A 13,105-nucleotide genomic window follows, 5' to 3' on the forward strand; every position below is an offset into this window, starting at 1 on the left:
AGGGACTTGTGAAAACATATACAGGTACTAGAAGTTATCTGCCTGGGTTACAAGGGGGCAGAGAATGAACCAGGTAGAATGAAGAGCATTTGCAAAGTCCCACAGTCACATCTGGACATTGTGGACAAGAAAAGTTAAGTGTGGTTGGGTTGTAAAGCTGGGGGATGGTGAGAAATTGAAGTGGAAGAATAAGTAAGGGTCATCCAAGGTGTTTAGACTTTTGTAACTGCTAATACCTAGTTTACCTTGTCTCTTTACTGTTACCCTGTCACCATTCTTGGTGATTTCCACTTCTGTATGGATGATCATCAATTTCTTAAAGGCTTTTCTTTCACTATTCTTGTTTTTTCACCTGACCTGGTTCACCCATTCTCATGGACCTACTGTAGACCTTGTCATTACTGGTAAGCATGCTCTGTCTATAAGTTCAGTTTCAAGGATCCCACTCTTTGACCATCCCCCCTCCTCCTCACCTTAGGCTTATTCCCTCTATTACCTCAACCTCAGGAATAATTAATTCTCCATGTTTCTTGGCTCTGTCCTCTGAGGTTCTTTTTCATGAAAGGCTGCATATCTCTGTAGCCAGGGAGTTTTCTCGTATGCTTCCTGTCAGCACAAGTTTGGACGTCCAATGGCTTCATTTCATTTTGTATCCTTTCAGTCTAAGCTAGCAGTGTGTCTGCTGCTGTGTTCTCTCACAAGACCATACAGCCTTCTGTGGCTCTCACTGGGGTTCACCCCATTAGACAAAAGCCCACAGATCTCTAAGCCCTGGTCTTTGCTTAGAAGCTATTTCCTAGTGTTAACATCTTTACCCTCTGGAAAGGCCAGGCATCTCATAGCTCTCAAGTCTTGGTTTCTTTTGTTTAACCACCCTTTACTCAATGTGTACCTCTCCTCTTGTGGCAAGAGGAAACCAAGAGGCACCTTCAACACCTGCTTGGAAATTTCCTGCAGCAGATCACCCAGTTCAGTAGGTAGACTGTGCTTCCCATGTAACTGTGGATGTGTGACTTAGCTGTCTGCCTTTACATTACATTCTCTTTCCTCCAGTTTCCAGTCTGTGTTACTCACTTCCTCTTGTGCCCTCACTGTCATCAAACTCCACATTTCCACTCACAGTCTATTCAAGACAATTTAGGCTTTCTTTATCACACATCTCCAAATTTTTCTAACCCCTGTCCATCACCTGGTTCTAAAGCCACTCCCACATTTTTAAAAAAGTTTATTATGTATTCTGAGAGAGAGAGAGAGAAGCATGAGTGGGGTGGGGCAGAGAGAGAGGGAGAGAGAGAATCCCAAGCAGGTTCTGCCCTGTCAGTGCAGAGCCCAACATAGGACTTGAACTCATGAACTATGAGATCATGACCTGAATGAAAATCAAGAGTTAGATGCTCAGTCTATTGAACCATCCCAGCACCCCTCATGGATTCTCATTTTATTTTATAAGCTATAATCAGTTATTTTCATTTTTTATATTATTGGTCAAATTGCCCCATATTTGACCACTGGGAACTTATTGAAGCTGGCCCCTGTGTCATTTTGATGTGTCCCACCTTTTTTTTTTTTTTTTTTTTTTTTGAGGACTTCCTTACTCTTTAGTGCTACAGGATGTTTCAGATTGATTTTATACTTTCCTTGCCGTAACACTGGAGTCAGCCATTTCTCCAAGGAGCCCTGCTTCCTTTTTATTGGAGAATGGTATTTACAAAGCAGTATCTGGGAGCTAGATGCTCCTTGTTACTTGAGTGGCATTGTTGAAACATCTGGGCCTTCTCAGATACGTGTATGTATGTACTGGATACATGTATGTATGTACACAATATATGCAAGGTTTATATATAATATACACAAATCTATATTTCTGTATCTGTATATACATATATTAAGAGTAGGTATTCATACTAACATTTCCCATTTTATTACTTTTTAAAGTTTGTTTATTTATTTATTTAGAGAGTGGGAGTGTATCAGCAGGGGAGGGGGAGAGAGAGAGGGAGAGAGAGAGAATCTCAAGCAGACTTTTCACCTTCAGCGTAGAGCCAGATGTGGGGCTTGAACTCATGAACCTTGAGATCATGACCTGAGCCAAAACTAAGAGTTGGACGCTTAACTGACTGAGCCATCCAGGTGCCCCTAATATCTCCCATTTTAGCCCCAAACCATAGGATACATTCTAGTCTTCCTTTTTCCTTTTTTCCTTTCTTCACTCCTTGTCTTCCCTTCCCTCTCCCTTCCTTGCCCTTCTTTCTTCTCTTTCTTCCACCAGTAAGAAACCTGGCTTCCATTTCCCACAGTATATAACCCATTTGCTCAGTCGTGGAATACATGTAAAGTAGTTTTGGAATTGGTAACCTATACCACTGTGAAAAACAAGCATGCTAACTAGAGTTGCTAGTATTTGTTTACACTCATTTTGCCTGTGCTAAGGCAAAGGGTTACAAGGCCAAAATACTGTGTTCCAAAGTTAATTAGGATATCCCTCCCCCTCTACCCACATGGTTGTATTGTTAATTTGATATACATTAAGGTTCATTTGTTTTTGTTTTCAGTCTTCTTTTTCTTTTTCTTTTTCTTTTTTCTTCGTCTCTTTTATCCTTGTTGATTTTCCATTTGTTTGGCACTATCTTACATTTGAAGAATACTTCATGTTTTACAAAATGCTTCTTAAACTTGTCTCCTTGATGAGATTTATCTAGGCCATTACTTCTCACTTGGAGCTGATTCACAAGATATAAAGTGGAACCAGTTATTTGCATTTCTGTCAAGTTCCAGGTGATACTGATGCTACTGGTTTGGGATTAAACTTTGAGAACCACTGATCTATGACTTCTTGAAAACAGATTCTTTAGCACCAGACCTACTGAATTCTTCATGGAGGGTCTAGGAATCTAGTGTTAACAAGTCTCCAGGTGATTATGATGACGAGACCAGTCTGGAACACTAACCTGGTCTTTGAAATTTTGGGGATTGGCAAAATAGATTTTTTGGGTAACATTTGTATAGATTTGGTAAAATTTGTATAGATTTAAAGTGACCTGTTCAAATGATGTATAAAAGTAATACTGTTTTAAACAATTCCTATGTATTGGTTTGTCTACTGTAGTTTGCTCTCAGTTTATGTCACAGTCAGGAACTTGGATGGCACCATTTGATGCTATTTCTGTAGTAACTTAGTGGAGATCATTGCTTAGAGAAGTTTTAATATATTCATGGAAAAGTAATTCTGGGAATGAATAATTTGACAGAAGGTCAGAGGACAGAATGTGTTCTCTGTAAACCACTGCGGCTACCAGAAATGAAATTTCAGTAATAAATATTTGTATCTCTAACTTCTGAGTAGAAAAATTGCCCAAGTGATGAAATTTGCAAAGTAGCCAAATGTAAAATTTGAGAAAAAAAAATTTTTTTTTTACTATTTTCACTTCTAAGTAAAGTTTACTCATATACAGAGATTAAATAAATAGTGGCACTGAATTTATGTGTGTATTGGCAAGATATAAGATATTTTGCTGCATAAAAAGTTTTCAAGGATTTCAGAAATTATTAAGTTTTGGTTATTTTAAGCCAAAGTATCTCTTTCTTACTTTAAAAATTTGATCATCATTTTAATCCTTATACATTAAAATGATCAAAATTTAGAGTGTTGTTTGGTGTTCACAAATAACTTCAAACTTCTTTTGGAAGGTAAAAGAAGTTCTTATGCTGACTTTGACAAATAACAAAGGCTTTGACAATAACAAGGCTCATGTATTCCAGGTTTCACACAAACTTTGAAAAGCTTATGCTCTCACACATATGAGAAATATCTAATGTTTTCCTCATGGAAAAAGTAATTTGAAATAATTCTCTAATTCTTTAAAGTTCTGATCTATAGAAATATTGAGATGATTCAGATTATAATAAGTTTTTAGTTGTGGCTACCGATGTCTCTATGAATCCCCTAAATAAAATGGCAACAGTAGCAGTGAAATGTCTCCTGTGATAATAAGATATGTTGGGCATAATGAAGTGAGCAGTGAGCATGTAAGCATAGGCTTCAAATGAGTTTCAGGTCTGTATGGTCTCCAAGCCTCAGTTTCTTACTTACTCAGTTTCTTACTTACTTTTTCTTTGAGAAGTTGAATTAGATCGTGATCCTCAAGCTGTTTTTATGTCAATTGTAAATGTGCTATATAATGAAATTTGATGATATATTTAATGTGGATTCTTTATTTTTGTGTCCTTTGCCTTTCAAGTACCCAGCAGTAAGGAGTACAAAATGTTTTTGGCCAATAGCTGGGATTGAAAAATGTTTTCTTTAAGGGCCAGATAGCAAATATTTAAAAAAATTTTTTTTAAATATTTATTTATTTTTGAGAGAGAGAGACAGAGACAGAGACAGAGCATGAATGGGGGAAGGACAGGGAGAGAGGGAGACACAGAATCTGAAACAGACTCCAGGCTCTGAGCTGTCAGCACAGAGCCCAACATGGGGCTGGAACTCACGAACCGTGAGATCATGACCTGAGCCGAAGTTGGACACTTAACCAACTGAGCCACCCAAGCACCCCCAGATAGCAAATATTTTAGACTTTGTGGTCCATACTGTCCCTATCACAACCTTGTAGCCATATGTAAATATATAAATGAATAAACTTGAGAATGTTAATGGACATTGAAATTTGAATTTTATGCAATTTCCTTGTATCACAGGACACTCTTCCTCTTTGTTTTTGTTTTTGTTTTTTTTTTTTACCTTCTGAAAATGTAAGAAACCATTCTTAGTTCACAAGCTGTACAGAAAACAAGTTTATTTGGCCTGTGGGCTGTAGTTTTCTCACCCCTGTATAGAACACTTTGAGAATTAGTTTTAGATTGATTTTTAGAGTTTCATGATGGGGTTATCTGTTGTGGTAGTTTGGGAAATTTCTGAATGGAAATGCTTTTTTAAAAAAATAATGAATTTGTTGCGAGCAAGTGTCGGAGGAAGATGGTGGTGTAGGAGGATGCTGGGCTCACCGTGTCCTGCTGATCACTTAGATTCCACCCATACCTGCCTAAATAACCCAGAAAACCACCAGAAGGCTAGCAGAACAGATTCTCTGGAGCCAAGCGTAGACGAGAGGCCCACGGAAGAGGGTAGGAAGGGTGGAGAGGCGGTGCGCGCTCCACGGACTGGTGGGAGAGAGCCAGGGCAGAGGGGCAGCCCACCGGCAAAGCAGAGCCCCTGAGTCTGGCTTGCAAAAGCGGAGGGGGCAGATGGAGTGTGTTCGGACAGCAAGCGGGATTTAACATCTGGAAGGTTATAAGCTAACAGCTCTGCTCGGAGATCGGGAGGGCTAGAGGACAAAGGGAGGGAGAGTTGTTGAGCCCCGGACAACAGAGCTCAGCTTGGCAGGGAACAAAGGCGCTCGCCAGCACCATCTCCCTCGCCCATCCCCCAGCCAAAATCCCAAAGGGAACCAGTTCCTGCCAGGGAACTTGCTTGCACCACACAAACACCCAACACTGTGCTTCTGCGGATCCATCCCTCTGGCGGAGGGTCTGACTCACTCCCGGTGCCGCAGAGCCCCTCCTGAAGTGGATCACCGAAAGAAAAAGTGAGCTGAGCCTGCCCCTCCTGCCGCTGTGCACCTTGCCGATCAGCCCCAGCTAATATGCCAGATCCCCAGCACCACAAGCCTAGCAGTGTGCAAGTAGCCCAGACAGGCCATGGCACCCCACAGTGAATCCTGCCCCTAGGAGAGGGGAAGAGAAGGTACACACCAGCCTGACTGTGGCCCCAGCAGTGGGCTGGGGGCAGACCTCAGGTCTGACTGTGGCCCGCCCACTAACGCAAGTTATTCAAGACAGCACAGGGGAAGTGCCCCGCAGTTTCACACCACTCCAGGGACTATCCAAAATGACAAAACGGAAGAATTTCCCTCAAAAGAATCTCCAGAAAATAACAACAGCTAACAAACGGATCAAAAAGGATTTAAACAATATAACAGAAAGTGAATTTAGAATAATAGTCATAAAATTAATCGCTGGGCTTGAAAACAGTATAGAGGACAGCAGAGAATCTATTACTACAGAGATCAAGGGACTAAGGAACAGCCAGGAGGAGCTAAAAAATGCTATAAATGAGCTGCAAAATAAAATGGAGACAACCACAGCTCGGATTGAAGAGGCAGAGGAGAGAACAGGTGAACTAGAAGATAAAATTATGGAAAAAGAGGAAGCTGAGAAAAAGAGAGATAAAAAAATCCAGGAGTATGAGGGGAAAAACAGAGAACTAAGTGATGCACTAAAGAGAAATAATCTACGCATAATTGGTATTCCAGAGGAGGAAGAGAGAGGGAAAGGTGTTGAAGGTGTACTTGAAGAAATAATAGCTGACAACTTCCCTGATCTGGGGAAGGAAAAAGGCATTGAAATCCAAGAGGCACAGAGAACTCCCTTCAGACGTAACTTGAATCGATCTTCTGCACGACATATCATAATGAAACTGGCAAAATACAAGGATAAAGAGAAAATTCTGAAAGCAGCTAGGGATAAACGTGCTCTAACATATAAAGGGAGACCGATAAGACTCGTGACGGATCTCTCTACTGAAACTTGGCAGGCCAAAAAGGAATGGCAGGAAATCTTCAATGTGATGAACAGAAAAAATATGCAGCCAAGAATCCTTTACCCAGCAAATCTGTCATTTGGAATAGGAGAGATAAAGGTCTTCCCAAACAAACAAAAACTGAAGGAATTCATCACCACTAAACCAGCCCTACAAGAGATCCTGAAGGGGATCCTGTGAGACAAAGTACCAGAGATATTGCTGCAAGCATGAAACCTACAGACATCACAATGACTCTAAACTCATATCTTTCTATAATAACACTGAATGTAAATGGACTAAATGCGCCAACCAAAAGACATAGGGTATCAGAATGGAGAAAAAAACAAGACCCATCTATTTGCTGTCTACAAGAGACTCATTTTAGACCTGAGGACACCTTTAGATTGAGAGTGAGGGGATGGAGAACTATTTATCATGCTACTGGAAGCCAAAAGAGAGCTGGAGTAGCCATACTTATATCAGACAAACTAGACTTTAAATTAAAGGCTGTAACAAGAGATGAAGAAGGACATTATATAATAATTACAGGGTCTATCCATCAGGAAGAGCTAACAATTATAAATGTCTATGCGCTGAATACGGGAGCCCCCAAATATTTAAAACAATTACTCACAAACATAAGCAACCTTATTGATAAGAATGTGGTAATTGCAGGGGACTTTAACACCCCACTTACAGAAATGGATAGATCATATAGACACACGGTCAATAAAGAAACAAAGGCTCTGAATGATACATTGGAACAGATGGACTTGACAGATATATTTAGAACTCTGCATCCCAAAGCAACAGAATATACTTTCTTCTCGAGTGCACATGGAACATTCTTCAAGATAGATCACATTCTGGGTCACAAAACAGCCCTTCATAAGTATACAAGAGTTGAAATCATACCATGCATACTTTCAGAGCACAATGCTATGAAGCTTGAAATCAACCACAGGAAAAAGTCTGGAAAACCTCCAAAAGCATGGAGGTTAAAGAACACCCTACTGAAGAATGAATGGGTCAACCAGGCAATTAGAGAAGAAATTAAAAAATATATGGAAACAAACGAAAATGAAAATACAGCAATCCAAATGCTTTGGGATGCAGTGAAGGCAGTCCTGAGAGGAAAATACATTGCAATCCAGGCCTATCTCAAGAAACAAGAAAAATCCCAAATACAAAATCTAACAGCACACCTAAAGGAAATAGAAGCAGAGCAGCAAAGACACCCCAAACCCAGCAGAAGAAGAGAAATAATAAAGATCAGAGCAGAAATAAACAATATAGAATCTAAAAAAAACCAGTAGAGCAGGTCAATGAAACCAAGAGTTGGTTTTTTGAAAAAATAAACAAAATTGATAAACCTGTAGTCAGGCTTCTCAAAAAGAAAGGGGAGAGGACCCAAATAGATAAAATCATGAATGAAAATGGAATTATTATAACTAATCCCCCAGAAGTACAAGCAATTATCAGGAAATACTATGAAAAATTATATGCCAATAAACTGGACAACCTGGAAGAAATGGACAAATTCCTAAGCACCCACACACTTCCAAAACTCAAACAGGAAGAAATAGAAAATTTGAACAGACCCATAACCAGTGAAGAAGTTGAATCAGTTATCAAAAATCTCCCAACAAATAAGAGTCCAGGACCAGATGCCTTCCCTGGGGAATTCTGTGAGACATAGAATACCTATTTGTCTCACGCTGTTCCAAAAAATAGAACGGGAAGGAAAACTTCCAGACTCATTCTATGAAGCCAGCATTACTTTGATTCCCAAACCAGAGACCCAGCAAAAAAAGAGAACTACAAGCCAATGTCCCTGATGAATATGGATGCAGAGATTCTAGACAAGATACTAGCAAATCAAATTTAACAGCATATAAAAAGAATTATTCACCACGATCAAGTGGGATTCATTCCTGGGATGCAGGGCTGGTTCAATATTTGCAAATCAATCAATGTGATACATCGCATTAAAAAAAGAAAAGATAAGAACCATATGATCCTGTCAATCGATGCAGAAAAAGCATTTGACAAAATTCAGCATCCTTTCTTAATAAAAACCCTCGAGAAAGTCAGGATAGAAGGAACATACTTAAAGATCATAAAAGCCATTTGTGAAAAGCCCAGAGCTAACATCATCCTCAATGGGGAAAAACTGAAAGCTTTCCCCCTGAGATCAGGAACACAATAGGGATGTCCACTCTTACAGCTGTTGTTTAACATAGTGTTGGAAGTTTTAGCATCAGCAATCAGACAACAAAAGGAAATCAAAGGCATCCAAATTGGCAAAGATGAAGTCAAGCTTTCACTTTTGCAGATGACATGATACTCTACATGGAAAACCCAATAGACTCCACCAAAAATCAGCTAGAACTGATACAGGAATTCAGCAAAGTTGCAGGATACAAAATCAATGTATAGAAATCAGTTGCATTCTTATACACTAATAATGAAACAACAGAAAGAATATAAAGAAACTGATCCCATTCACAATTGCACCAAGAAGCATAAAATACCTAGGAATAAACCTAACCAAAGATGTAAAAGATCTGTATGCTGAAAACTATAGAAAGCTTATGAAGAAATTGAAGAAGATACAAAGAAATGGAAAAACATTCCATGCTCATGAATTGGAAGAATAAATATTGTTAAAATGTCAATACTACCCAAAGCTATCTACACATTCAATGCAATCCCAATCAAAATTGCACCAGCATTCTTCTTGAAGCTAGAACAAGCAATCCTAAAATTTGTATGGAACCACAGAAGACCCCGAATAGCCAAAGTAATATTGAAGAAGAAAACCAAAGTGGGAGGCATCACAATCCCAGACTTGAGCCTCTACTACAAAGCTGTAGTCATCAAGACAGCATGGTTTTGGCACAAATACAGACACATAGACCGATGGAATAGAATAGAGACTCCAGAATTGGACCCACAAAAGCATGGCCAACTAATCTTTGACAAAGCAGGAAAGAATATCCAATGGAAAAAGACAGTCTCTTTAACCAATGGTGCTGGGAGAACGGGATAGCAACATGCAGAAGAATGAAACTAGACCACTCTCTTACACCATTCACAAAAATAAATTCAAAATGGATAAAGGACCTGAATGTGAGGCAGGAAACCATCAAAACCCTAGAAGAGAAAGCAGGAAAAAATCTCTCTGACCTCAGCCATAGCAGTTTCTTACTTGACACATCTCCAAAGGCAAGGGAATTAAAAGCAAAAATGAACTTTTGGGACCTCATGAATTAAAAAGCTTCTGCACTGCGAAGGAAACAATCAACAAAACTAAAAGGCAGCCGATGGAATGGGAAAAGATATTTGCAAATGACATATTGAACAAAGGGCTAGTATCCAAAATCTATAAAGAACTCACCAAACTCCACACCCAAAAAACAAATAATCCAGTGAAGAAATGGGCAGAAGACATGAATAGACACTTCTCTAAAGAAGACATCCAGATGGCCAACAGGCACATGAAAAGATGCTCAATGTCACTCCTCATCAGGGAAATACAAATCAAAACCACACTCAGATACCACCTCACGCCAGTCAGAGTGTCCAAAATGAACAATTCAGGAGACTATAGATGCTGGTGAGGATGTGGACAAATGGGAACCCTCTTGCACTGCTTGTGGGAATGCAAACTGGTACAGCCACTCTAGAAAACAGTGTAGAGGTTTCTCAAAAAATTAAAAATAGATCTACCCTATGACCCAGCAAGAGCACTGCTAGGAATTTACCCAAGGGATACAGGAGTGCTGATGCATAGGGGCACTTGCAACCCAATGTTTATAGTAGCACCTGCAACAATAGCCAAATAATGGAAAGGGCCTAAATGTCCATCAGTGGATGAATGAGAAAGAAGATGTGGTTTATATATATAAAATGGAATACTACTTGGCAATGAGAAAGAATGAATTATGGCGTTATGTAGCAATGTAGATGGAACTGGAGAGTGTTATGCTAAGTGAAATTAGTCATACAGAGAAAGACAGATACCATATGTTTTTACTCTTATGTAGATCCTGAGAAACTTGACAGAAGACCATGGGGGACAGAGAGGGAAGGAGGGAAACAATAAGAGTCTCTTAAAAACTGAGAATAAACTGAGGGTTGATGGGGGGTGGGAGGGAGGGGAAAGTGGGTGATGGGCATTGAGGAGGGCACCTGTTGGGATGAGCACTGGGTGTTGTATGGAAACCAATTTGACAATAAATTTCATATTAAAAAAAACCCAAAATGGTATCTTATGGGTATATAGCACTTTAAAGTTTTCAAAAATCCTTTTACGTTATCCTCTTTAATACTTACAATAGCCTTGTAAAGGTGAGTAGTGCAGGCATTTTTCTCTGTTTTACTGATTGTGAAAACCAAAGCTCACAAAAGGAACTCTCTGACTATGGCTCATAAGCAAACAGGACTTAATTTTAGGTCTCAGTTTAATTTAGTGTGCTTCCCACAATAAGATTATCCCTTACACAGCACCCAATAGACTGATTTGCACCTTAAAAGGCCTGGAAATGTTGTTTCTTGATTGATTTCTTTTAGGTCTAAAGTAATACTAAAGTCTATCTCAGGAAACATGAAAATCTATCATAATTCACAACATTTAATACTAGGGGTATATGTATGAACGATTCGGGCCCATTTCTTTCATGTTGTGTTTATATCTGAATTTTCAGGTATGTGCTAGTTAGCAGAGTTTCTAAAGCATTGCTGTCCTGCACTGAATTTGTATATTTATCACTTACAGTTTTTCCCTCCAAAAGGGCTGCAAGATTTCTGAAGGCAGTGATCATGTCTAAATATTAATACTCTCTCCCCATTTGCAAGGTTTTTTTTAACCTTTTAAAAAAAGTTTATTTTCAGAGAGACACACAGAGAGTGAGAGCAGGGGAGGGGCAGAGAAAGAAGGAGAGAGAGAGAGAGAGAGAGAATCCCCAGTAGGTGGAGCCCATCATGGGGCTTGAACCCACAAACCATGAGATCATAACCTGAACAGACACCAATAGTTTGACGCTTAACCAACTGAGCCACCCAGGAGCCCCTATTATTATTGAGTTTTGAGAGATCTTTATATCTTTTGGAGACAAATGCTTTATTAGATAGATGATTGGGAAATGTATTCTCTCAGTCTGTGGCTTGTCTTTTTGTTGTTTCATAGTGTCTCTCTTTCAGAGGAGTTTTCAATCTTGAGAAGAGTCCAATCTGAATTTGTTCTTTTATAGATCATGCTTTTGGTGTTGCATCTAAGGACATGTTACCTTACCCAAGGTCACAAATTTTTTTTCCCGTGTTCTCTTCTAGACGTTTTATAGCTTTAGATTTTATATTTGAATTGATGACCCATTTTGAATTAATTTTTGAATCTGGTGTGAGTAGAGATTGAAATCTGTTTTGTTTTGCGTATAGATGTCCCATTGCTCACCACCCTTCTCCACAGACCTGCTTTTGTACCTCTCTAGAAAGCTGGTTGTCCATATAGGTCTTCGTCTCTATTCTGTTCCATTCATCTATTTTTCTCTATACTAATACTCTATTGACTTGACCATTGTGATTCCAAAGCTATAACTTCTTGTTTTGTTATTTTAGTGGTTGCTTTAGGATTTGTAATACAGGTTTTTAACTCATCACGGTCTAACTTATGTACCTCTGAGGAATATTATACCACTTCATGTGTAGCATGAGAACATTACAACTGCATACTTACATTATGTCCCGCACTCCCAAGCTTGGAGCCAATGTCATATGTTTTACTTCTGTCTGTTATAAACCTTACACTACATGGTTATTATTTTTGCTTTAAGCAGTCAGTAAATACCCTTTTTCAAAAAATCATGATTTAATAAATACGCTGTAGTTACAAAGATCTGAGGATAATGTTGTTTTGAAAACTGGATAGTTTCCACAGACAAGACATTTTAGAATAACTGAAAAAATTCAAGAATCTGTTTTCCAGTGATTTTTTTTCTATTTTCTTGGAAAAATATAAACCCTTCTTATTTTTGCTAATTCTAAACTTCATCCCCCAGAATCCTCCTTATATTAGTTTGGACAAAGTATTGATCCTAAAATAGGTATTAAATTTTTTTAGAAAACTATGGTAAAGGAGTAGAGGCTCTAAAAACTAGAGAATTTTCATTACTTGATCTTGAAAGGATTCTCCTTGTCTTTATTTTCAGTACAGAACAAAAATAAATGTGTATAGGCTTTTAAAAAATCCCATTTTAACTTTCTCCACATTATTTTTTTTTGAATTTTATTTTTTTATTTTTTTAAATTTACATCCAAATTAGTTAGCATAGAGTGAAACAGTGATTTAAGGAGTAGATTCCTTAGTGCCCCTTACCCATTTAGCCCATCCCCCCTCCGACAACCCCTCCAGTAACCCTCAGTTCTCCATATTTATTATTTATATTTTTTTAGTTTTAATTTTAATTTTTTAAAATTTACATCCAAATTAGTTAGCATATAGTGCAACAATGATTTCAGGAGTAGATT

At 38.6% G+C, this 13,105-nt stretch overlaps 1 protein-coding gene across 8 annotated transcripts in view; it reads left to right on the forward strand.

The window, feature by feature from the left end:
• LEPR (leptin receptor) overlaps positions 1 to 13,105 on the forward strand; it is a 190,152-nt gene that overhangs the window by 123,840 nt on the left and 53,207 nt on the right. Inside the window, exon 1 of one of the 8 annotated variants that reach the window (XM_042952038.1) lies at positions 61 to 133. The exons of the other annotated variants lie outside the window; for them this stretch is intronic. The gene's annotated coding sequence lies outside the window, so the exon portion shown is untranslated. Of the gene's footprint in view, positions 1 to 60; positions 134 to 13,105 lie in introns of those variants that run through there. 8 annotated transcript variants of the gene reach the window in all.

The sequence above is a fragment of the Panthera leo genome, chromosome C1 (genome assembly GCF_018350215.1).
Source record: "Panthera leo isolate Ple1 chromosome C1, P.leo_Ple1_pat1.1, whole genome shotgun sequence".
Classification (NCBI taxonomy): domain Eukaryota; kingdom Metazoa; phylum Chordata; class Mammalia; order Carnivora; family Felidae; genus Panthera; species Panthera leo.